Raw genomic sequence first — 22,238 nt, forward strand, 5'->3', positions numbered from 1 at the left:
CTTTGGAAATGGAAGCAAAACTACTGTATTCTCAACATTTTTCACTCAGAGTCCGAAAAATAAACCAGCTCACCTTCTTAATTCATTCTTACTCTAGATAGGTATTTGGAAAAAGACAAATTATGGATAATCACTTGGGCTTCCCTAGTGGCTCAGATGGTAAAGAGTCTGCCTACAATGCGGGAGACCCAGGTTCGATCCCTGGGTCGGAAAGACCCCCCTGGAGAAGGAAATATCCAGTACTTTTGCCTGGAAAATCCCATGGGCGGAGGAGCCTGGTAGGCTACAGTCCATGGGGTCGCAAAGAGTCGGACACGACTGAGCGACTTCACTTCACTTCATGGATAATCGCTAGATTATACTTTCCTGGTTTGTTGCATGTCGTGACATAGTTATGCAGTTCTTATTCCTCCTATATATTTTGGGGCATGGCTGTATATATTCTTCCCTTTGTCTGCTCTCACAAAGTTTTAATTTTCACAGGCTCACCTCTACCGACATTCATTCTTTTCCTTGCTCTATCAAAAGGAAGGGAGGGAGGAAGCCAGGTTCGGAGGAGGGAGGGACAAAGGACAGAGAAGGAAGGGAGGAAGGAAAGGAAAGTTTCAGAGGGAGGGATGGAGGGAAACAAGCACGCAAAAACCTCTGGCATCCATATATTTGCCCATTGCTTTTCCTCTGTATCCCTTCTTTTCCTCCTCTTGCTCCTCCTCCTCTTTCTTGTCTCCTTTTCCTCCTCCTCTGTTCCTTCTTCTTTCTCTGTTTCCATCACAGAAAAATACCTGAAAGAGCTCTCTATATATTCCGGTTTCGATACTTTTCTGTTTTTTAATCTCATACCAATCATTTTCCCTTCATGTTGCACGCATGTTACAGTGACCTCTACCCTGCCGAATTCAGTGGTCAATATTCATTCTACATGACACATGAGAAATATTTCACACAGCCAAACAGCCCTCATTCTTGAAAATTCTCCCTCATCTGACATCAGACAATATATTAGAAATAAAAGCTGTATAAAGTTACTTATTTCTTATCAAATGGAGATATTAACTGCTAATGTCTTACAAAAGATTGCTATATGTTTTCTATGGTGTATTTGTGTGCAGGTAAATAATTTTTTTTAATTTGAACTATATTCCACCTACTATTCCAGAATGCACCTTTCTCACTTAGCAAAGTAATGTAGACATATGCCCATGCTAAAATTGTACACCTCTAGTCATTAGCAATTGCAGCCACCAAGGATGGTGAGCCAATGAGCCCTGAGAAAACTCAGGATATGAAAACACAGGATAGTGTCTGCAGATAACTGAGCTGCATATCAAAGAAATGATTTCAGTGGGCCCAGACTCTTGCATCTTCCCATACATAGATAAGCACTAAATTCCTTAACTTGGTATATCTGGGTTTTTTAAATTAACAATAATCTTTTGTCATTCAGACCACCTGCCCTTGGTTGCAAAACTTCTATATAACCTGGCTTCCTCCTACCTTGCCTCTTCAGAGCAGTTCTCTCAGGGTTATTTGACACACTGCTTCCCCAGGCTTGAAGTCCTAAAAATTCCTGCCAAATAAATATAACTCTCAAAAAAATTCTTTAAAAACAACTGTAAAAAAAAAAAACAACAACCAACTGTACACATCTGCAGGCATTTTTATCATCTTTCCATTGTTTTTATACAAAGATGTACTATAATTTAGCCAGTAGTCTTGTCAAAAAGCATTTTAAAAAGCCATACTCTTTTCAAAAAGCATTTCTCATATGTAACTTTTTATTTACTGTTCATTTCCCAATCAAGAGCAGGCTCAGCATTCTCTAAATATTACTTCCTAAGTGTCCATTATATCATCTGAAATAGATAAATGATCATAGATAATGAAATGCATAAAGAAGTTACACATATTGCATTTGCCACTGTGGTTCACCTTTTTTCCTTTGATTTTTACACTTATTTTTACATGTCTAACTCAATGAAACTATGAGCCATGCCATGTATGGCCACCCAAGTTGGACAGGTCATGGTGGAGAGTTCTGATGAAACACTGGAGAAGGGAATGGCAAACAACTTCAGTATTATTGCCTTGAGAACCCCATGAACAGTATGAAAAAGCAAAAAGATATGATGGACAGGGAAGCCTGGCGTGCTGCAGTCCATGGGATCACAAAGCGTCAGACACGACTGAATGACTGAACTGAACTTACATAGCCGAAACTATATTTCATATAGACTACAAACATGATCTATGTGAAATCTATTTATACTTTACATACATTTTAAAGACATATATTTATAAATATTTACAACATAGTTTTAACATAATTTTAGCTGGTTATATAATAAACCAGTTCATGAAAGAACCATAATTCACCTAGCCATTTGACTATTATTAACACGCAGTATATTTCAAATTTTCTGTTGTCTGAGAAAGTAATGCTTATTAAAACATATCCTCATTTTTCCTATCCATTATTTTTAGTTTACACATGCTTCCTTAAGTGGTTGAATTATGACTCTTTTCCTTTGATTTTTCTTTTCCCGTTGTTTTCCTAGTGTGCCTCAGAAGTGTTTAAAAATCAAACAAAACTAACATTATTTTAATATTTGGTTTCTACTTAATTTAGCATTTGAACAATTATGGTCAGTGTTTTTAAAATGTCTGCTGATTTTAAAAGACAAAATGACAAAGAACCACTTTCAGTTCAGTTCAGTTGCTCAGTTGTGTCTGACTCTTTGAGACCCCGTGAACTGCAGCACGCCAGGCCTCCCTCTCCATCACCAACTCCTGGAGTCCACCCAAACCCATGTCCATCAAGTCAGTGATGTCATCCAACCATCTCATCTTCTGTTATCCCCGTCTCCTCCTGCCCTCAATCTTTCCCAGCATCAGAGTCTTTTCAAATGAGTCAGCTCTTTGCATCAGGTGGCCAAAGTATTGGAGTATCAGCTTCAACATCAGTCCCTCCAAAGAATACCCAGGACTGATCTCCTTTAGGATGGACTGGTTGGATCTCCTTTCAGTCCAAGGGACTTTTAACAATCTTCTCCAACACCATAGTTCAAAAGCATCAATTTTTAGGCGCTCACCTTTATAATCCAACTCTCACATCCATAAATGAGAACTAGAAAAACCATAGCCTTGACTAGACGGACTTTTGTTGGCAAAGTAATATATCTGCTTTTTAATATGCTGTCTAGGTTGGTCATAACTTTCCTTCCAAGGAGTAAGTGTCTTTTAATTTCATGGCTGCAATCACCATCTGCAGTGATTTTGGAGCCCCCCAAAATAAAGTCAGCCACTGCTTCCACTGTTTCCCCGTCTATTTGCCATGAAGTGATGGGATCGGATGCCATGATCTTCGTTTTCTGAATGTTGAGCTTTAAGCCAACTTTTTCACTCTCCTTTTTCACTTTCATCAAAGGGCTCTTTAGTTCTTCTTCACTTTCTGCCATAAGGGTGGTGTCATCTGCATATCTGAGGTTATTGATATTTCTCCCGGCAATCTTCATTCCAGCTTGTGCTTCTTCCAGCCCAGCGTTTCTCATGATGTACTCTGCATAGAAGTTAAATAAGCAGGATGACCACATATAGCCTTGACATACTCCTTTTCCTATTTGGAACTAGTCTGTTGTTCCATGTCCAGTTCTAACTGTTGCTCCCTGACCTGCATACAGGTTTCTCAAGAGGCAGGTCAGGTGGTCTGGTATTCCCATCTCTTTCAGAATTTCACACACTTTATTGTGATCCCCACAGCCAAAGGCTTTGGCATAGTCAATAAAGCAGAAATAGATGTTTTTCTGGAATTCTTTTGCTTTTTCCATGATCCAGCAGATGTTGGCAACTTGATCTCTTGTTCCTCTGCATTTTCTAAAACCAGCTTGAACATTTGGAAATTCACGTTTCACATATTGCTGAAGCCTGGCTTGGAGAATTTTGAGCATTACTTTACTAGTGCATGAGATGAGTGCAATTGTGCGGTAGTTTGAGCATTCTTTGGCATTGCCTTTCTTTGGGATTGGAATGAAAACAGACCTTTTCCAGTCCTGTGGCCACTGCTGAGTTTTCCAAATTTGCTGGCATATTGAGTGCAGCACTTTCACAGCATCATCTTTCAGGATTTGAAATAGCTCAACTGGAATTCCATCACCTCCACTAGCTCTGTTCATGATGATGCTTCCTAAGGCCCACTTGACTTCACATTCCAGGATGTCTGGCTCTAGATGAATGATCACACCATTGTGATTATCTTGATCATGAAGATCTTTTTTGTACAGTTCTTCTGTGTATTCTTGCCACCTCTTCTTAATGTCTTCTGCTTTTGTTAGGTCCCTACCATTTCTGTCCTTTATTGAGCCCATCTTTGCAGGAAATGCTCCCTTGTTATCTCTAATTTTCTTGAAGAGATCTCTAGTCTTTCCCATTCTATTTTTTCCCTCTATTTCTTTGCAATGATCACTGAGGAAGGCTGTCTTATCTCTCCTTGCTACTCTTTGGAACTCTGCATTTAAATAGGTATATCTTTTCTTTTCTCCTTTGCTTTTTGCTTCCCTTCTTTTCATAGCTATTTGTAAGGTCTCCTCAGACAGCCATTTTGCTTTTTTGCATTTCTTTTCTTGGGGATGGTCCTGACCCCCATCTCCTGTACAATATCACGAACCTCCATCCATAGTTCATCATAGATCATCTGTGATCACTAATTATACTCACTAAACAAAATAGTTAATAACTACAAAATATTTTGTCATTTAAGCATATTTTCACATATGATTTTTGTGAATACTCTATGCCTTACTTTTTTATTCAATGTTATATAACAAGTGTGTTCCTTTGACATCAAGGACATTATATAAATGTTAGTTCAGTTCATTCGCTCAGTCATATCTGACTCTGCAACCCCATGGACTGCAGCACACCAGGCCTCCCTGTCCATCACTAACTCCCAGAGCTTGCTCAAACTCATGTCTGTTGAGTCCGTGATGCCATCCAACCATCTCATCCTCCTTTGTCCCTGTCTCATACTGCCTTCTATCTTTCCCAGCATTAGGATCTTTTCCAAGGAGTCAGATCTTCACATCAGGTGGCCAAAGTATTGGAGTTTCAGCTTCAGCATCAGTCCTTCCAATGAATATTCAGGACTGATTTCCTTTAGGATGGACTGGTTGGATCTCCTTGCAGTCCAAGGGACTCTTAAGAGTCTTCTCCAACATCATAGTTCAAAAGCACCACTTCTTTGGTGCTCAGCTTTCTTTATAGTCCAATTCTCACATCCATACACGACTAGTGGAAAAACCATAGCTTGGATGAGACAGACCTTTGTTGGCAAAATAATGTCTCTGCTTTTTAATATGCTGTCTAGGTTGGTCATAACTTTTCTTCCAAAGAGAAAGCATCTTTTAATTTCATGGCTGCAGTCACCATTTGGATCCCAAAAAATTTTTGAATGTTTTGAATGTTGAATGTTAAGGTTTATATGAATCTTTGTATAATATTCTGCTACATGGCATACTGTGTTCTAGTAAATTAGTGGATTCTTTTTGAATATTTACATCTGTGTAACTGACAGTATAAATAAAATGTTATGAAATTAAGCATTAATAAACATCTGCTATATTTTGTGTCCTTAATGTACACTGTAAAAAATAGATTCTGAACATTTTTATTGCATATATGAGCAACTGGATCGCAGTCAGGTTGAATGTTTTTTATGCACAAAAAAATTTTAAATATACATCTTATAAATTGTAAGACAATCCATCGTTTCCAAAAATTGAATAAAATCCAATAGCAATATGCAAAGGTAAGATACCATTTTCAACTAAATTACATTTTTATTGGCTTTAAATGTTGAAAAATATTTGTACAACGTTTGGAGTTAAGCTTTATTTGAGGCAAAATGAGGACTGCAACCCAGGAGGCAGGTTTCCAGATAGTTCTGAGAAACTCCTCCAAGGAAGCGAGTGGAGGAACCAGGGTATATAGAAGTTTTGCAACTAAGGGTAGGTAGGTAGTCAGGAACCTCAAAGATTACTGTTGATTAAACAACAAAACAAAACAGGTACCTCGAGGTAAGGAATTTAGTTCTTTTCTATGTAAGGGAAGATGCAAAAGTCTGAGCTCACTGAAATCATTCCCTTGATATGCACCTCAGCTGTGTGAGGGGCTTCCCAGGTGGTGCTAGTGGTCAAGAACCTGCCTGCCAATGCAGGAGATGTAAGAGACCAGGTTTGATTCCTGGGTCGGGAAGATCTCCTGGAGGAGGGCACAGCAGCCTACTACAGTATTCTTGCCTGGAGAATCCCATGGACCGAGGAGCCTGGTGGGCTATGGCCCATAGGATCACAAAGAGTTGCACACAACTGAAGTGACTTAGCAGTTAAGATATTCAGTTCCATCATCCTACCAAAACACATCGAGGTTCCCCTTCCTAGTCAACTATTCCCACTAACCCTGGGAGCCTTTTATCTGTTTTCTATGCTTACATTTGCCTTTTCCAAAATGCCTCACAAATGGAATCATAGAGTTTTTAACTGAGCTATTTATTTTAGTTGTTGAATCATAATGGTTATTAATATATTCTAGATACTAGACCTTTAGCAGATAGGTAATTTGAAAATATTTTCTCCTATTCAAGGGACTGTCTCTTCACTTTCTTGGTAATGTGCTTTTAAGTAGAAAAGTTTTCACTTTTAATAAAGTCGAATTTATCTAATTTTATGTTGTGTTGTTTGTGCTTTGGTATCACACCTAATTTTTTTACTTTGCTTCCCATTGCTTTTGTTTACTAAAAGGATACTGTCTACACATAATGGCCTGCCTCAAGGAACCATGCCCCTCTGCCTGAACACCATCCCTTCCTGGAGGCTGACCATTCCAGGAGACAGTTGCAAGGAAAATGGCCTTTTTTCTTTACTTCCTCTGCTCTGCTCCTGCTCTGTTTTATAAAAGAACCTGGCATCCAGACCCCAAATAAAATGATTACTTTGAGATATTAGTCTGCTATCTTCTCAGTCTTCTGGCTTTCTGAATAAAGTTGTTATTCCTTGCCTCAACAAATTTCTTAGATTTATTGGCTTGTCGTGCAGCAAGCAGAGTGGGCTAGGACTCGATAACAGATTTATAACTGCTTTCTTGTAAGATTTCTATAGGTTTAACTCTTATATTTATGTTTTTGATCCATTTTGACCAAACTTTTATATATAGTGAAAAGTAGGGGTTTCTCTTCTTCTGTCTGTGGCTATCTAGTTTTCCTAGCATGGTTCATGAAAAGGGGCTATTGTTTCCTCCATTGAATTGACTCGCCACAATTATTTGTCTTTTTTCCCCCCTCAGGATTGCTATGGATAGTCAGCATCCTTTTTTTCCTGATATTATCTTTCTTTAAACTTATTTTTTAAATTGGTTAATAACTGTTTCAAATGTTGTGTCTTTTGTTTTTTATTTGTTTTATACAAATTCTAGGGCTTTTTTCTGTTTCCATGGAAAATGTGACTGGAATATTTTAATGCATTGAAAAGAAACTGTGGATGGCATTATGTAGTATGGACATTTTAACTATATCAGTTCTTCTGGTCCATGAACAAGGATAGCTTTCCATTTGTTTGTCTCCTTCAATTTATTTTACCACAGTTTGGGAGTTTTCAGTGTAGAGATATTCACATCCTTGGAGAGATCTATTCCTAAGTATTTTACTGTTTTTCTATTGCAAGCATGATTGTTTTATTTCTTTTTCAAATAGTTCATTCTTAATGTATAAAAATGCAACTGTCTTTTATAAGTTGACTTTGTATCCAAATTCATTGGTAAGTTCTAATAGTTTTTTAGTGGAGCCATTAGGATTTTCTATATAAAAACTATATAGAAAATACAAAATTCTAAAACTCCTAAAGGACAACAGAAGAGAAAATCCAGATGACGTTGGATTTTGGTGGCTCAGATGGTAAAGCATCTGCCTACAATGCGGGAGAGCCAGGTTTGATCCCTGGGTTGGGAAGATCCTCCGGAGAAGGAAATGGTAACCCACCCCAGCATTCTTGCCTGGAAAATCCCATGGACGGAGAAGCGTTGTAGGCAAAAGTCCATGGGATCGCAAAGAGTCGGACACGACTGAGCGACTTCACTTTCACTTTCTTTTGGGATAAAATGATATCATAATCAATGCAGAACTGCAAATTAAAACAACAATGAGATGCCATTGCACACCTAATGAGATGGCGAAAATCCAAAACGTTGACAGCAGCAAATGCCAGCATGGGTGTATAGTAACAGGAATTCTCATTCATTGCTGGTGGGAATTCAAAATGGTACAGCCACTTAGGAAGACAAACAGGTTCTTACAAAACTAAACATCCTCTTACCACACAGTCCAGCAGTTGCACATCTTGGTATTTACCCACATGAACTAAAAATGTATATCCACACTAAAACTGGTGCATGGTCATTTATAGCAGCTTTAGTTATAACTGCCAAAACCTGGAAGCAATCAAGGTGTCCTTCACTGAGTGAATGGAAAATGCACTATTAAAAATGAAATAAACAAAAGATATTCGGGTTGGAAAGGGACAATTAAACCACTATTTCAGTTCAGTCACTCAGTCATGTCCAACTCTTTGCAACCCCAATGACTGTAGCACGCCAGTCCTCCCTGTCCATCACCAACTCCCAGGGTTTACTCGAACTCAAGTCCATTGAGGCAGTGATGCCATCCAACCATCTCATCCTCTGTCATCCCCTTCTCCTCCTGCCTCCAATCTTTCCCAGCATCAGGGTCTTTCTTTTCAAATGAGTCAGTTCTTTGTGTCAGGTGGCCAAAGTATTAGAGTTTTAGCTTCAGCATCAGTCTTTCCAATGAATATTAAGGATTGATTTCTTTTAAGATGGACTGGTTGGATCTCCCTGCAGTCCAAGGGACTATCAAGAGTCTTTTCCAACACCACAGTTCAAAAGCATCACTTCTTTGGCACTCACTATTAAAAAGCCACTATTTATTAATAGATTATTAACAGATGAAATGATTGAGTATATAGAAAATGCTAACAATCCATACAACACTGAAACAGATTTAGCAAGGTTTTAGGATAAAAGTTTAAAAACCAAACTATATTTTTAAATACTAGCAGCAAATAGTTTAAAGCAAAATTATAAACCATTTCATTTATTATAGCACAAAAGTAAAGATGATTTCCAACAGAAACTCTACAAGCCAGAAGAAAATGCCACCATATATTTAAAGTGAAGAAAGGAAAGAACTACAACCAAGAACACTCTACCAGGCAAGACTCATGTTTAGGTTTGGTGGAGAAATTAAAATCTTTCCAGACAAGCAAAAGTTAAGAGAATTCAGCACCACCCAACCAGCTTTACAACAAATACTAAAGGAACTTCTCTAGGCAGGAAACACAAGAGAAGGAAAAGACCTACACAAAATAAACCCAAAGCAATTAAGAAAATGGTAGTGGGATTATACATATTGATAATCATCATAATTGTAAATAGATTAAATGCACCAACCAAAAGATGGATTGGCTGGGCAGATGAAAACATGTGCATGTATGCACTTCCACATACCGCATCACTCCATTTCACTCCCCAAACTGTACGTAATTATTTATATTGTTAGATTAATCATGTTTCCATTACGGCTTGCAATTATAATTATCTTCTATTTTTTTGTTTTGTTCTGGCTATTGATTGTGAAACTGATAAACATCTTTACTATTGTGATTATGCAACTATTATTCACTTAATATCATTGTATCATGATTGGTCAACTGCCGGGAGCCGGCGAGAGACATTCCACTCGTGACAAAGGTCATGAGGAAGGAGGCTCGGCATACGCAAAGGCGGGATCGAGCCTCAGGACTCCCCCCCGATATTCTCGAGCATCTACCCCCAAAAACCAGAGTCTGCCTACTTTATTGCTTTGTGCTCTCACCTCTGACTTTACTGGGGGCTGTCCCCCACCACCATCTCGCTCTCTCTGACAAAGAGTTAACTTACAGCTCCAATTAATAAAAGTTCCTGGGCAATTAGGAGTGTTTAAATCCAAACCCCTCAGATGGCTCTCTAACTCGCCTGACAAGTTTACCCGGACTCCTACAGCTATGCATACGATTGTTTACAGTCTCCCAGCCTCGAGAGGCAAAGGAAGCTTAAGATATTCAAATAGCTTAGAGCCTCTCAGAGAGTTAGAAACTGTCAGAATAAAACTAGTAAAGGATTTCATTGATGAGCCAATGTTTGTTGCCAAGTTTTCACATCCCCTGAATTGTATCCTTGAATATGTACTAATTAATAGTTGGTATGTAGAAAAAATAAGTAGTGGCCTTGGTGTTAGTAACTTTAGACCCTTAAGGTAATAAATTCTTTCCTTTGTTGTAAACCCATTACACATCTGCCCTATAGGAATGCAATTTTATCTTCGGAAGATGGCGCCAAACCTTAAAATAATTACTCTTAGAGAAAATAAGTCTTACGGTTGATAAGTCCTTGTCAAGAGTCATAAAATGTTAATAGGCCTTCTGGCCAGAAGATGATGTAAATCACCTAAACCATTTGTATACGATAAATTTGCAGGAAAGAAACCCTGGTTTTTGATAATGATCAAAAACTGCTGACTTTGCATCCCCTATTATCCTCTATGTGTAACTTAGGGTGTATAAGCCCCTGTTGAAAATAAAGCTATGGGCCTTGCTCACCAACGCTTGGTCTCCCCATGTCATTCTTCCCTTCAAATTCCAGCTGAGTCTCCATCTGGAGCGTGGATATCCTCTGCGACCATTTATTTGCCTGGGCTTCTAAGACCCACTCGAGAAGGTGTCTAAGGTGGGGCACCTTCCGCTATTCGAGAGGGTGCCTGCGGCCTCCATGGTCAGAGCTAACCTGGTGTCACGGGTTATATTGATTTTCCGCGTAAACCAAGCTACTTAGCTTCTTTTCTCCACTGAATTTTCCTACTGAGCTATCCTCATTCTATTACTCTTTATATCTTTGATAAATAAATAAATAAATAGTCGCTGAAGCCGTCTCTCCTTTGAATACCCTGGATCAGCTGGGGCTGGACCCCGGCAGTCAACAGAAAATAATACAATTCTATTTCACTAAAACTACCATTTAATAGAAAAACTTGTAATCACTTTTTAAAGTCCAGATGCATATCAGGATTATCTTGAAATATTTTAAAAAATACCAATGTCCAGCTACTGCTGCTCTTCTACAAAACACCAGATGTGTTTCTAATAAGCAAGCATGTTTAAAAACAAGTGGACTATATGATGATCTTTGTTATGCAGCCTAAAGAAAGTGGTTGAAAATATTAGGACCATTGTCTAGAGTAAAGGAGACAGATTAGAGAGACAAGAGCAGTTGTGTGCCAGATCCACTTGTACCTGCCCCTGTGCCCATTCCATGCAACTCCACACTCAGTGATATCACCTTGTACCATGAAATACACCTTGGGGGAGTACATACACAGAAATTGGCAAGCACTGCAAATCAGGACTATTTATTCATTTACTTATTTATCTACATATTAGGTATATATATGTGCATTTGAGCTGGGATACCAGCACACCACTGAACCACTGTCATACATATGAGCTGTCCCAGTAGGATGAAAAGTGCTGTCTGAGAAAGGAGAGTGTAAGAAGTGGGAACCATCATTAGCTCGCACTGTGCCAGGGATCCCTAAGAGCTTCCAGAGGAGGTTCTATGTTGGCCCCAGATCCTCACTGGTGTCAGTATCTGAGGCATTAAAGAGGGTTATTCACGGCCACCCTGAACTGATCCTTCAGCACAGCTACCTGATATTTGTCATTTGTTTGCTTTGTTAAACACTTTGAGAAGCTACACTTGGCCTTGATATGCTGAGGTCTAGAACAAAGGAAGAAGACAATTCCCAGACCACAGAAAGTTTAAAATCAATACAAGAAACACTGTCAGGTAATCAAATTTTCTCCTATTCTTGAGACACGTGTTTTGATTATTAGATCCCTTGTGAAATCAGAGGAAGTAAATGACATATGGGGAGAAGACTTTCACAAGCACATGGCTGACATAGTGGGCAGATGGTGAACAGTATCCTGAATAGGGTCAGCTCTCTCAGGAACACAGCAGGGAGAAGCAAGTAAATTCTCCATGATACTGAAGCTCTCTGGATCCAGTCTGGGGGAACCGGCATGAGGCCAGTTTGGAGAAGTTGCTTTAGATTTGATTCAGTAAACAAATAGCTATCAAGTACTCACAATGTACCCACAGACCACACCACAAACATTGAGCTCCTCAGCATCTCTCCTCTGGCTCCTAGAAGAAAAATTCCTCTTTATTCCCAAATATCCAGTGTCCGTCATCATCTCTAAGCTGGTCCTCATCGGCTCCTCTTAATAATCACATAACATTTATGTTGCTTCATTTTTATAACCTTTTCTTGCTACAAGCTTCTCAGCATATGGCACATACATTACTCTCCTGCCCCCCAATGGCATTTTCATGTCTACTTTGGTGTCTTCCACCTCCTTCAGGAGGATGGGCTTCCTCAGGGAACAATCTATTCTCAGAATGGCTATTTGGTCACAGACTGACCTGGCTTTGGTAGCTGCCCACAGCAGGAACATCTTCACACACCTCTACTGGGTTTCTGTTCACGATTATATTTTTAGGACAACTTTAGTCACTGCTTAAAAGGTACAGGAATAAAAATAGGACAGGGTTTTCCCAATCTGTTAAATAAATTCAGAGGTGAGAAGTATCAATCCTGGAAGGGCAGAAAACACTCATTGTGACTTACTTTGTGCTGGATCTTCAGTTATTCCCTGTAAAAAATGCAGATCTTGAAAGTTGTTGATCAAAATACTTCATTATTTCATGGATTCCTGAATTTGCAACTCCCTGAGTTTTGCACCAAGCTCCTCTCTTGAGAATGCAGATGACCTGGGAGTCAACTTCAGTCATAGTGAGAGAGGGCAAGGAAAGGGTAAGCCCTTGAGTTTGGCCTTCATAGTATAAAAACACTTCTTTTACAAATAGCAATTTTGGATATTGATTCAGGGGAAAAAGAGACATCTGCCACTAAACCACCTGTGTTTCTTCTAGAAACTGAAACAATTGAGCCTTTCTTTCTTCTTCTCCATTAGCTCTTAGAATTTGGGACCACTGCTCCTCCTTCCATGTGACCTCACAACTCCTCTTTCTTATGTAGTACAATAGATAACTGCTACTGCTAAGTCACTTCAGTCGTGTCCGACTCTGTGCGACCCCATAGATGGCAGCCCACCAGGCTCCCCCGTCCCTGGGATTCTCCAGGCAAGAACGCTGGAGTGGGTTGCCATTTCCGTCTCCAATGCATGAAAGTGAAAAGTGAAAGGGAAGTCGCTCAGTCGTGTCCGACCCTCAGCAACCCCATAGACCAGCCTTCCAGGCTCCTCCATCCATGGCATTTTCCAGGCAAGAGTACTGGAGTGGGGTGCCATTGCCTTCTCCGACAATAGATAACAGGACTATATTATGAACTCCTCAGCCTTCAGCTGGCCTGGATACATGGTGCACAAGTCTTTTAGGTCTTTACCAGAATTTTTTCACTGTTGCCTAGAAAAAAATTGACAAGGGACACATTAAATATTGATGAGGTTTCAAAACTCATATTATACTATCCTACTCCTTATTCTGTAGTCAAAACAATAGGACATAGCTACCTGCTCAGGGAAAGCCTTTGTTCTGCTCCTCCCCTGATTCCCTACCCATAGTCACAAAAGTATTTTCAAAGGTAAGTTCATAAATAACTCATTTTTAAAACCAACACAAATACAGAATAAATTATTCTTTCCATTCTGTTTGTGTATTGGCTTAATTTTGGACAACAAGATGTTAATCATTACCATACTCATTTAATTTTCTCTACTGCTTTATGAGTCTATCTTGCTCCTGAAATTAAGGCTTCATTCAGATAGCAAGTCATACCTTACTTATCTTTATTTATATATATATCCAAAATTCCTGACATCATCAGAATGGAATGGGATGAAGTAGGAACCAAAATGAAATGATAATTCGAAAGAAACATTTGTATATATTTTTGAATTCCTCTGTCTCCATGAATAGGCATGAGATTCTGGAAGAACTTCTCAAGTATGAGGACCTTAAACCACACTGGAGCTAGCCACACAGTCTTCTGCTTGCTGGGCATCCCTGGCCTTGAAGACCACTACATATGGATTTCCATCCCCTTTGTTATTTCCTATGCCGCTGCCTTGCTTGGAAACAGCCTGTTCCTCTTCATTATCCTCACCAAGCACAGCCTCCATGAACCCATGTTCCTCTTCCCCTGCATGCTGTCTGGAGCAGACCTTGTCCTCTCTGCGTGCAGAGTCCCTCAGGCCTTGGCAATCCCCTGGTTCCATGCTGGAGAGCTCTCCCTGGATCGCTGCATTTGTCAGGTATTCTTCCTCTCTTCCACTTTCATTTACAAGTCTGGGATCTTGCTGGTGATGGCATTTGACCGCTACACTGCCATACGCGACCCCCTGTGATACACCACTGTTCTTACACATACACTGACAGGGAAAATTCATATATCCATCTTCCTAAGAAGTTATTGTACAGTTTTACTGTAGTATTTCTTCTGAAAAGACTGACTTTTTATAAAAGTAACATCCTCCCAAACACTGCTTGTAAACATTGTCCTGGCAAAAATTTCCTGCAACGATATCCAACAAAACGCTGAAGAAGGAAATGGCTAGCCACTCCAGTATTCTGGCCTGGAGAATTCCATGGACTGTATAGTCCATGGGGTCATGAAGAGTCGAACACATCTGAGTGACTTTCACACAGAACATCTGGTTTGATTTTTTGTCCTAATGTCGACCTTGGTCTTAGATGTTGTGCTAATCTTTGTTTCATACATGCCTATTCTCCATGCTGTCCTCCACATCCCTTCCCAAGATGCTCCTCACAAAGCTCTCAACACGTGTGGCTCCCATATCTGTGTCATCATCCTCTTTTATGGACCTGGGATCTTCTCAGTTCTCACTCAGTGGTTTGGATACCACATTCCACTCCATATTTACATTCTTCTGGCCAATGTCTATATTCTTATTGCACCTACATTCAATCCCACAGTTCATGGGATTAAGACCAAGCAGATTTGGGACCTGGTAGTTCATTTGCTGTTTCCAAAGCAGATATGACTATAATAGTGGAAACTACCCTTGTGCTTTCCTCAGTAATGCTCATCATGCTTTAGGTTAGCTTTTGTATCAAGATGTGGAAGGGTACAGTGGAAATACTAATCAAATAATCTGTATCTTGTTGTCATAGAGCAATTTTATCAGGGATGGGTTTGTAAATGTTTCTTGCAATGTCTTTAATAACTCATTAGATATCAGTGCCTTTGGGGTCTTAGTTCACTTTCTTATACATAGAATTCATAACTAGATTAGTTCACCTCCCTACTCCTAGGCTGGAGGTTAGAATGTAATGACCTGGAAACAGTGACCTTTCCTGGGTAATTGTTAAACTCTTATTTACTAGGGTATTCTATGCTTTGAATGGCTACATTTGTTTTATTCCTCTCATTCAGACATTTTCCTGCCATTTGCCCCCATGTTGTAGCTTTCTTCATATTTTTGCTTTGTAGACAATTATAAAATTCATATATATCTTAAAATTCATATGTATTCACTGTTAATGCAATGTTACCATAAATAATGAACATATGTATCAGTAAATCTTTATCCTTTCAAAACATTAAACATAGCAAATGTTTACTAATTCTTTCATTTTATTTATATTATCAACTGTTTGGAAGAAAGTATTCAACATGAGAGCAAATACAGTACAAACATGTAAGAGTACACTGAGCAAGCATACATGAAAAACACACTGATATATGTAGAGGTGTAGCCAATGTGGCAGAGTCGGAAGACCCTAAGCTCACCTGCTTCCATGGGCAATCCCAAATTGCAACCATTTACAGAACAGCTATCAAGGAAAATGACCCTAAGACCAGCAGAAAAGCATCTCCACAACTAAAGATGTAATGAAAGAACCACAACAAGATGCATAGTGGTGTCCTGTGTCTCCTGTATTGCAGGCAGATTCTTTATCATTGAGTAACCAGAAAAGCCCAGGAGAAGGAGAGGGTAGGACAAATTGAAAGAGTAGTGTTGACATATATGCACCACCATTTGTAAAATAGATAGCTAGTGGGATGCTGCTGTATAACACAGGGAGGTCAGCGTGGTGCTCTGTGATAACCTAGAGCAGTGGAACAGGGAGGAGGCGGGAGGGAGGCTTAAGAGGGAAGGGATATATGTATACTTATGTCTGATTCACATTGTATGGCAGAAACCAACAAAACATTGTAAAGCAATTATCCTCCAATTAAAAATATGTATTTTAAAAAAGGTCTCTCTATTTTTCTGTATTTTCTCTCTCTTCTCCAGTTGGATAACTCTGTTGAAAGATCTAGGGTCTATTTGTGCAAGTGGGGGCACCTTGGTCCAGGGGTAATGCATTTGTAGTTTTGTCTTATGTGGAAAGATTCCCTTTGTACAGCCTATACTATTTTTCATTCCTCCCAGCAATATTTGAGAGTAACTTAGTCCTCACACAATGCCTTCAGACTATATTGTCAAGCTTTCAGACATTTTCAGTCAGATAGTGTTTCCAATAAGGCTGACTATCTGCACAGATGAATACCAATAATCCTTCCCTACCCAACCCCTCCACTGTCCACACAAGCCAATTCCTCCTTCATGAGGTGCAGTCTGTTCCCCACTCCCTTGCACCTGTGATCGCCTCATGACTTTCTTTGGCCAGTGGAATAATGTGGAAGTATTATATCCTATGCCCTGTGGATTCAGAGTGAAGTGAAGCAGGAACAACAGTCAGAAAGGGGATATATACATCAAGAAACAACTGAAATGAGGGATTTTAAATAAATTAATCATGAATGAAGCTACTGACACACATATTGTTAGGCTGTTGGCTCTTGGATATAAAGTCCAATATCACCCAAAGCATGAAATACAACTTGCTCTGACATACCCACAGCCATGTCCACGTGCCCTGTCAAAGAGTCCCAAAGCTATCACTGGCATACTTAACATATCTTATTACATGTACATTCATGTCTTTCAACAGTTTGCATTCAAATGCTGCCACTTCACCTACAACAACCGTCTGAATATTTCATTTGCCTCTGTGTCTTAACTGGAATTACATTTGTCTAGTCAAGAAATCACTGTGTATCCAGTAGCACATCTAAATCTTTATTTTTCCATTCCTCACACTTACAAACATATTATTGTTAGTTAGCAGAGAAGGCGATGGCACCCCACTCCAGTACTCTTGCCTGGAAAATCCCAAGGATGGAGGAGCCCAGTAGGCTGCAGTCCATGGGGTCGCTCAGAGTCGGACAGGACTGAGCTACTTCACTTTCACTTTTCACCTTCATGCATTGGAGAAGGAAATGGCAACCCACTCCAGTATTCTTGCCTGGAGAATCCCAGGGACAGGGGAGCCTGGTGGGCTGCCGTCTCTGGGGTCACACAGAGTCGGACACGACTGAAGCGACTTAGCAGCAGTAGCAGCAGCATTAAAAATGACAAATTTCCCCTCCCTTTAGCAAAACCACCAACACCAGTGGTGTTAATACCACTGGAAACTATTCTCTCACCATATTTAACAACACCTGTTCTAGTCCCAGCCCCCCAACTCCGGGTTTGTTTTTTTTAATGGAGTGCCAGAAGTCCTGCAGAGAATGTACCAGCACTCTGGTCCAAACTGTGGCTGATTTTGGTGGATCTGAAGCTGAAAAGACCTTGCCACTGTGAGGAGCATCCTAAGAGGCTGGTAAAAGGACCATCCAACGGCAAAGATCAGGACTCAGCATCCTGGGACTGCAATCACCTTGAGGAAGTCTGGAAAATACCTTTGGAATGCTGCCGGCAGTTCATGAGTGCGTGCATGCTACGTCACTTCAGTCATGTCTGCCTCTGTGCAACGCTATGGACTGTAGCCTGCCAGGCTCCTCTGTCCATGGGATTCTCCAGGCAAGAACAGTGGAGTGGGTTGCTATGCCCTTATCCAACCAGCAGTTCATAGTCCTAGCCAAATTCTGTAGGTCACATACCACTCCACGTAAATGATCTCTGTGTTCCCATCACCCTCTCTAATCTGTCTCCAACTCTCCACACAAGGAAGCCCCAGGTGCTGCAGGTTTCAGGAGGAAACATGAACCCAGTCAGCCTCCCAGCAAACTTTTACTCACCTTCTGTTCTCATTCACAGAAACTCCAGCAACCAAAAGTTCACCCACTCAATGCCCACAATGTTCAGGGTTTTGACAACTTCCTCATCTGCATTTTTCTAACTCTACAAGAGACACCAGCTTCTATAGTTCCACAAGAAATCTACCACTAGATCAAAATGTGAAACACTAAATTCACCAACCTTAAAGTTCTAACTCCCCAAACATTTTTATATTTTTTTGACGTTTAAGGCGACTTAGACAAACCATGTTCCACAATCTACTTTATCCCCCATCCCATTTGTTTTAATTTATTCACAGACACATTGTATGTTTTTAAGTAAATTTTAAAAATATATATTTTGGTCTATAGTTGATTTAGAATGTTATTTTAGTTTCTACTGTACAAGAAAGTGAATTAGTTATACACACACTCATATATATCCCCTCTTTTCAACCTTCTTTATCCATATATATCTATATAGGTCACTACAGAGTGGAGAAGAGTTCCTTGTGCTATAGACAAGGTCCTTGAGCACGTGCAAGCTCCATCACTCAGTTATATTGGATTCTTTGCAACCCCATGGACTGTAGCCCACTAGGCTCCTCTGTCCATGGGATTCTCCAGGCAAAAATACTGGAGTGGGTTGCCATGCCCACTTCCAGGGACTTCCAGATCCAAGGATCAAACCTGAATCTCTTATGTCTCCTGCATTGGCAACTGGGTTCTTTACCACTAGTACCACCTGGGAAGCCCAGAAAAGGTCCTTATTGGTTTTCTATTTTATATACACTTTATATTTTGTAATTAATCACTGTTATCTCTCCATTGCAGTACCTGCAGCATTTTAATTGTCTGTCATTTTTGCCATCCCTTGCCCAAACACATAGGAACTCAACTAGCATGAAGAAAGAACTTTTTAGGAAAGAAGGTGTTTTCTCCATGGAATTCACGTGGATTCAACAATAAGAAACCAGAGGGCTCACTTTGTAAGATCCCTGCACTACCACAAACAAGACGACACTTTTTCTATAATTCAGAGGGTTTTATTTCATTTTACTTAATGTCATGAGCTATTTAATTGAAAAAATCATGACGGGATCTTAGTAAATGCCACCCATAATCTATGCTGTTTCTCTTAAGATTGGCATTAGTAAAAGACATACAATCTAAATATAAATATATTTCTAAGTAAAAACAATTCACTAGAATGACATCTCAATAAAAATTTACATATTTATATAAAACTACAAGAGAAAAAAGGATATTGTTTTAAAATGATGAAATAGACAAGTTTCTTTCCTGATTATACTGAACAAAACACGTCCACCATTCCATTATAAGCCTTCTTTAGTTGATCTGAAAAGCACAGTCCTTCAGGTTCATTTCCTTGCAGAGCCATGTGAGCACTGAACTGTTCCCTCCAAGTCAAGTCCCCACACCATCATCCTTCATGTTCGAAGGTTTTTGATGGCTTCCAGTGATTCAAGTTCCATTATCCATATAATGCATTTCCCCTGCATTTCCTTGCTTGGGTGGGGCGCACCTGAAAAAAATCATAAGGATGGCTTTTAGCGAAAATGGCTTTGAGATCCTTGCACAGCAAATACCGCCTAGCCCAATGTCCAGGCACAGGTTCTTACTGACTAAGAAGCTGAAGCCAGACAAGATCTTCAGTAGAAGGAGACCGTGTGTAGAAAGCTCTTGCCTGTTTTCCACTGGGCTGCCAGGAGCACCTCAACCAGAGGGTCTTCCACATAGTCCACCTGCTGGAGGCATTCCCAGAGCTCACAGATGATAAGACCCAAGGGTGGCATCCTCGGGGTCATCGTCCATATGTCAATGAGAGGGTTCCTATTCTCCTGACAATTCTTTATGTGAAGTCACTAGACACAGGTCCCATTCATAGCAAACCCAACCAGCACAAAGATCACCCATTCAATACCAAAGATATTCAGTGTTGTTACATTTGCCCAACTGCTTTTATCTACACCCTCCCCCAAGACAGCAACTTCCCAAGTTCCATCCAGATCTCTGCACTACATCTAAATCTGAAGCAGGACACTCATCAACCTTCAACTGTCAACCCTCCAATCTTTTGTTATTTTTTCAGCTCTAAGGACTCTTAGACAAACCATGTCCCACCATCCATTTCATCCAGTCCCATTCCCTTTAACTTTTCCATGGACACTTTCTATGTTGAGTTTCCTCACTGGAGTCACTCCTTTGGAACACCAGCTGCACTTTTACATGCTTTATCATATTTGCCTCCTCCATACCCCTACAGACAGGAAATCAACCAAAAATATTTTCTCAATTCCTTCCAGTGAATGTTCTGACGAAAGTAAGATCTCCTGGACAGATCATTTCTCTCTCTTATAAAGGGAGAGAAATGTCCAACATTCCCTATTTCCATTTTGTGTTCCCATCATTGGAGATGATCATCTCAACATACCATCTGATCCCTTTCCCATTCCTCCCTGACTAACTCATCAGATGAAAGACTGACCTTGAAGCTCATTAAATCTACCCAGAAAGAAACCCTCACCTCCCTACCGCCAGCACTGCCCCATGTGGATAAGTACACCCCATCACCAGTGTGGAAAGACAGAAAATTGACATTGTTTCTAAATTCTTCCCTCTCTCTCCTCTTCAGCATGTTCTGTCCTTTCAACTCCACCATCTTCCTATGATCCCACAGCTTCTCCCCCTGTCCAGAGCTTCCACCTTACTGCTCAATCCACACTCCTCCTCGGGAAATCCTCTACTAGATCATCCCATGCCACCAGGTCCACCCTTGCTCCATCCTGCCTTTGCTCTGTAAATAAAGTCCACATCAACCTTCTGACATAGCAAGATACCTCATTCAACCAGGACAACTCCCCTTTCCTGTATTTTCTCCTGTAAGTTACACAAGCCTAGGTGTCATTGCTGGTCAGACCCAAGATGATTCACTTCCCTACAGACAGAATCCATGTTTAGAGGAGTTCAATACTCAATGAACCTTTTATGCATGAAGAAAATCCACTTGAGGAAAGAGCGCTTTACCCTGTAGAATTCATTCAGCTTGAACAGTAAGAAACAAAAGTGTTCCTTTTGTAAGATCCAACCCCTACCAAAAATTAGGAGATCCATTTTCTATAAACTAGAAGCTTTTATTTCATTCCATGAATATTGAATTGAACAGATTATGCTGAAATTTTAGCAATCAATGCCTACTATTATCAAACCTGAGTTTCTATGAAACTTGCAGTTACCAAAATACATACAATCTAAAAATAGATTTCTAAAGTTCAAACATTAAATATAATCCTATCTCACTAAAAAGAAAAATTCATTTATACTGATGCACAATACAAAAATGACAAAGGAAATTGTATTAAAATGATGAAGTAAAAACAAATGATGGAATGGAAACGGTGTGGGGGTTTGTTTGTTCTTCCCTGAATGTCCTTCAGTGCATCACTGGTCCATTGTAAACCTTGGTCTCTTGATGTGGATAATGGAGTCCTCTAGGTTAACTTCCTCGAAGAGCCCTGTGAGCCCTGAAGTGTTCCTTCCAGGTCAAGAATCCATACCATCGTCCCCCACCGTAGAAGGGTTTGGATGCCTCCAGGGCATTCATGTTACTTTTGCAGAAAAAGATTTCCTTCTCCACCTCCTTCCCAGGCTGGAGTGTACCTGGAAAAAGTCGTGTAGATGGCTTTTAGCAGAAAGGCCTTGGAAGCCGCTTCTGACAGAAAATAACCACCTAGCCCAATGTCCAGACACAAGTACTAACCAAGAGGAGCTGCAAGCAGACAAGATCCTCAGTAGAAGCAGACCGTGTGCAGAAAGCTCTTGCCAGTTTTGCGCTCGGCTGCCAGGAGCACCTGGACCAGAGAGTCCTCCAGGTTGTCTGCCTGCTGGAGGCGTTCACAGAGCTCACAGATGATGAAAGACCCAAGCGTGGCATCTTTCGCGTTGTCAGCCATGTCCACGTTGATCACGTGCA

The 22,238-nt window shown here is 40.2% G+C and overlaps 1 pseudogene; it reads left to right on the forward strand.

Annotated features, from left to right (window-relative positions):
- The first annotated feature begins 14,123 nt into the window (after positions 1-14,123).
- On the forward strand, positions 14,124-15,179 carry LOC133261038 (olfactory receptor 52B4-like; annotated as a pseudogene).
- The last annotated feature ends 7,059 nt before the right edge of the window (positions 15,180-22,238 follow it).

The sequence above is a fragment of the Bos javanicus genome, chromosome 15 (assembly GCF_032452875.1).
Source record: "Bos javanicus breed banteng chromosome 15, ARS-OSU_banteng_1.0, whole genome shotgun sequence".
NCBI classification, from domain to species: Eukaryota; Metazoa; Chordata; class Mammalia; order Artiodactyla; family Bovidae; genus Bos; species Bos javanicus.